This window comes from Theropithecus gelada, chromosome 1 (genome assembly GCF_003255815.1).
Source record: "Theropithecus gelada isolate Dixy chromosome 1, Tgel_1.0, whole genome shotgun sequence".
NCBI lineage: Eukaryota > Metazoa > Chordata > Mammalia > Primates > Cercopithecidae > Theropithecus > Theropithecus gelada.
Window position 1 is genome coordinate 43677839 of NC_037668.1, and position 5162 is coordinate 43683000.

Sequence of the window (5162 nt, forward strand, 5' to 3'; positions counted from 1 at the left end):
ACTTCCTATAATTACACATAGTAATAAAATAAAAAAACTATGGCTGCTGAGATGCCAATAGATTTGAGCCAAAAAGGGCTGGCTCTTTTATGAACTCACGCTGTGGTGAAGAAAAACAAACTTAAAACACACACACACACACACACACACACACACACACACACACACACCTTGCAAGAAAGCAAACGGGGAAGACAAATTTAGCAGCAGTTCTCTTGAATTTCCTGGCTTTGTTGATTTCGAACCACAACGTTAGCAATAAAACACCAAGACTCATATTTAAATATTTCTTTTGAAATCAGAAAAACAATAGCTCTTTCAGGATTTGAAATGACGCTTGAAAGCACACAATAGATTCTATTGGGTCAATGTATTATTTACATACGCATCTGAGACTTCAAAAAGAAGTTAAATGGGAGATGTTCTCAACAGGCAGAAATAAGATATTCCAATCTATTGTTCAAGTTTATGGCTCAGATATAAATAATGGGCTATAAACCCGTATCTGGAAAACAGTTGCGCAGTGCGTGCTTCATGGCCAGCCAATGAAAAGCAACGTCTCATTCTACTCGGTCTTCCAGCACGTCAAAAGACATCCCACCCCCTTTTTTTTTTTTTTTTTTTTTCCAAAGAAGCCAACCTCTGGGGACACCGGGTTTTAGCACCTTTGTGAGGCCTCCGGGCAGCACAGGAAGCTCTAAGGGGCACGCTCTGCAGTTGAGCTATTTGCAGAACGCCATGATCGCTCAAAGCCCAGCACGCGCACGGGTCTGCTACTGGCACCAGCACAAGGCTTTAGACAGCCACTTCCCACGGCTGAGTTCTAGCCATCCCCTCTTTAAAACGTGTTCCCTCCACCCTGCAAGGGTGGGGTGAGAAATCTCACTTTCGAAGGGCTTGCAGGGCGGAAGAGTCCGCCTTCCGGACGCCCCGGCCGCGCTTCAAGGTTCACACGCCGCATGGCCACTCGAACGCAGCCCGGTTTCGAGGCAGTCAGCGGTCGAGACTGGGGCCTCAAGCCAAGAAGGAAAGAACAAAGGGGCCGCGTTCGCCCGCCGCCCCGGGGGAAGGCCCGGGCGCGCCCGCCGTTCCGCCCATACCCCGCCCCTCGGCCGCGCGAAATGGCGGCGACCGCACCACAAAATGGCAGTCGCTCGGCCGCGGAGAGGCACCTGCTAGATGCCGTGGCTTCCTCCCCCGGCCTGGCCCCGCGAGCGCCAACGCCGTTCTACCCGCCCAGGCGCCCCAGTCTTCCCACGCCGCCCCGCCCAGGGCGCCCGGCGTCACCTGCGACCGCGTCCGGGGCCGCCAACAACGCGGCGCCTTTGTGCGGGCGCATGCTACCTTTACTCGGCCACACGGGCCCTTCTCGGGGGCTTTCCTTAAAGGGGAAACGGCTGGAAGCGACGGAACACCGCCGCCCAGGGCGCCCCTCAGACTCGGGGTTACTACGGTTTCCCCACACTCGCAGCGTTAGCGTCAGGCCACCAAAGTGAAGACGGGCGGGGAAGAGACCACAGAGCCCGAGAGGAGGGAAAACCTAGAAAAAATTAGTGAAAGACGTCCCCAACCCAATGCTTCGGCGGCCACGCTGAGTCCTAACGTACTGAGCCCACTCGAGGGGGCCCGTGCGCGGAGGCGGCTCCAAAGGGTGGGTTTCGGCTTTCTTTCCACCTCGCAAACGTCCAGTGGGCGCTCTACGCTTCTCATGGCTACCCCCTGCCCTCTCCCCATGCTGAGGAATCTCGGGGGCTAAGCAGTGGCAGAGGGAGGAGCGGCTGCCACGGTCCCTATGCTTTTTCCCAGGCATGAGGGTCTCAGTGGACTTGGGCTCTGGGCCGTGGCTCGAAGGTTGGAGGTGTGGCGGTGTGCTTGGGGTTTTTCGCTTTCTTTCAAACGCTTGCTTCCTTGCGCTCCCCACCCCCCAGCGTCCCTTTGGCTCCGTCTTTCCAGAAACTTCTCACAGAAACTCGGCAAAAAGCCTCCGACTTCGCTACCGCTTTCCTCTCCGCGCATGCGCGAGACGCCGGGCGGAAAGCCCGGGGCGCGCCGGAGTGTGAGAGTGGTGCGTGAGCGCGCGCGCGCTCGCCGTGCGGGGGCGGTTCTCTCTCACAAAGAAGGGAAAGGGTTCCCCCTCCCCCCAACATTCCGTCCCCGCGCAAGCGCGTCGGAGCCACTTCCTTGGCCTTTGAGGGAAGCGGGAGGTGTCGTCCCAAAGCGCGCTAGTCGTGGTTCCGCGCGCCTGCGCCCGTGGTCGTTTTCATCTCCCTGTGTTGTCACCGAGTCTTTGATGTGAAGTGCGTCTGAACAGCTCGCTTGTGCCCGACCCACTTTTTCCTCAAGGCCCATTCGCGGCAACTAGCTTCTTGTGGGGTTATCGATTCTGTACTCCGAAGTTTCCGGGAGATTAGTCTCCTCTTTGCGCCCCGGGAATGAGGCTGCCTTCCACCCCTGCCTGCGCCATGTTTGGAACGGCTCTTGAGTGGAGCCGTGTGGAGTGTGGTGGAGTCTTCTCGAAACGGGAAAACAGTCCTGACCCAAGGCCTGGGTGGTGCCCCGACCGGCTTACCTTAGGCACTGCGTGGAATGTTTGCTCACTAAACCCAAAGAAAGGTGTCTTTTTTTTTTTCTTTTTTTGACACGGAGTCTCACTCTTGTTACCCAGGCTGGAGTGCAGTGGTGCAGTCTCGGCTCGCTGCAACCTCCGCCTCTCGGGTTCAAGCCATTCTCTTGCCTCAGCCTCCCATGTTGCTGGGACTACAGGCGGCGGCCAATACGCTCGGGTAATTTTTGTATGTTTAGTAGAGACGGGGTTTCACCATGCTGGTCAGGCTTGTCTCGACCTCCTGACCTCAGTTGATCTGCCCACCTTGGCCTCCCAAAGTGCTGGGATTACAGGCTTGAGCCACCCCGCCCGGCTTTCCTCCCATCTGGCCCCCCGCTGGGAGTTGGGTTCTGGCTGTGTTCCCCAGGCTGCTTTGGAACTCCTGACGTCAGGAGATCCTTCCGCCTGGGCTTCCAAAGTGCTGAGATTACAGGTGTGAGCCGCCATGCCCGGCCTTTTTTTAAAAAAATAATTAAAATGGTCTTAAAAGGTGTCATTTTCATTGGAACGGGGTGGGGCTCCTAGTGCCCGCCACAGTCCTCCGCTCAGGCCGGCGGGGCGGGCCCTGGGCTCAGGCTAGGTGCGTGGGTGCAGAGGGCCTAGGCCGCAGCTGCTTCTCCCTCTGCCGAATTGAGCTGGGCGGTGGTAACCATAGTGACCGCACTTGCTCTTCGTTCAGTGCCTCCCCTCCCTCTTGTCCTTTAGGAGTGTGGTGGAAATTATTGCTGGGGTTTTGGGTTCTTCAAAATACAAAAAGCCAAACCAAAACGAAAAAAACCCTCTTCTGTAATCAACTTCCCCTGTGTGCAAAGTTCGGGGAACCCGGGCGGCTTGCCTCTGCCTCGCGCCTGCGCGCTCTCCTTGCCAGGCTGCCCGGTCAAGGACCCTCGCGTCCCTGCTGGCATAGCCACTTCCCTAGATGTATTGTCTTGTGACGCACCCCCAAGTCCCTGTAGGTGCAAGGCTTTAAAAAAGAGAGGTTGTTCGAGAAGAAAGCACATCGGGGGCTCTTAGAGGCCAGCGTGGACGCCACAATCGGGGGGCGAGCCGCGCGGCGACCCCACGGCTCTCGTGAGGTGCTGACTCGGGGCGGGTGCGCGTGCACCACTGACTGCGCCAGCCCGGGGTCGGGCCGAGGCAGTGCGGTGGGCGGAGCCGCCCCGTAGCCCCTAACAAAGGGCGAGCTCATTGCCCGGTGGGAACTGTGAGTTGGTGCCAGAGTCCTATGAACTCAGTATATGAAACGTGTCTAGAGAGTGTTGAAGTACCAGCAAGCAATAGAATTCTGACAAGGCTGTAATTTGAGGCTTGGAAATGACCAGGTTAAGTGTCTCTTGAATTCGTAGAATTTCTGTTATAGAGTCTATCTTAACATAATTTATGCTTAATAAAGTCTTTAAAATCGGCGTTCCGACGGTAATTATACTACTGACTACTAAATAAGAGGAAGAAAATTTGTGGTGTGTATGTTTTATAATTTGAAATAGGCATCATATCAAAGTTCTTTTGTGCTGTCTAATAGGATCCTGGAGATGGATTTATTTTATTTATTTATTTAGAGACAGAGTCTCTGTGTCGCCTAGGGTGGAGTACAGTGGCACGAACAGAACTCACTGCAGCCTTGACCTCCTGGGCTCAAGGGATTCACCCACCTGCAGGCGCACCACTACACCTGGCTAATTTTTAAATTTTTTGTAGAGACAGGGGTCTTGCCTTGTTGTCCAAGTTGGTCTGGAACTCCTGGGCTCAAGTGATCCTCCCACATCAGCCTCCCAAAATGTTGGGGTTACAGGCGTGACCCACCGGTTCGGGCCTGTTTGAATTATTTACTTCAAACTACAGCCAGGTGTCTGAGAGGAGCAGCAGGGGAGCCTCAAACAAATCTGCTGAAAATTTCCATCCATATGTAATAAGCTACTAAACACGATTTATTTGGTATTGTTTTTGAGATTTCATCAAATGCAGTTTGATAGCCTTCTCTGAATTAATCAGAAATTTTGGCCGGTTGTGGTGGTTCACGCCTGTAATCCCAGCACTTTGGGAGGCTGAGGCAGGGGATCACTTGAGGTCAGGAGTTTGAGACCAGCCTGGCCAACAAGGTGAAATCCCGTCTCTGCTAAAAATACAAAAATTAGCCGGGCATGGTGGCCGGCGCCTGTAATCCCAGCTACTGGGGAGGCTGAGGCACGAGAATGGGTTGAACCCAGGACGGGGAGGTTGCGGGGAGGTTGCAGGGAGCCGAGATTGTGAAGCTACACTCCAGACAGGGCGACGGGGAGACTCCGTCAAAAAAAGAAAACAGAAGTCTCGATTTGCGTTATTTACATTCTGCTTCTGTCTTGATGTTGTAGAAGTTACAATCTCCTAGACCTGGGTGTTTTGGCTAATGTGATGATCACTTATGGTGAAACAGTTAAGCTTTTTGATAATGATTACCAGTAGGGTCTTAAAAGGTTGAATGAGGGCCTGGCACCATGGCATTTGCCTGTAGTCCGGTGGTTGGAGCGGGAGGATCCCTTGAGCCCAGGAGTTTGACGTTGCAGTGAGCAATGATCCT

The 5162-nt window shown here is 54.3% G+C and overlaps 1 pseudogene across 1 annotated transcript; it reads right to left on the reverse strand.

Annotated features, from left to right (window-relative positions):
- Positions 1 to 361: 361 nt before the first annotated feature.
- LOC112618988 lies at positions 362 to 2016 on the reverse strand (annotated as a pseudogene). Its single transcript, XR_003118153.1, has one exon. The product of XR_003118153.1 is annotated as an uncharacterized LOC112618988 (transcript).
- Positions 2017 to 5162: the final 3146 nt, after the last annotated feature.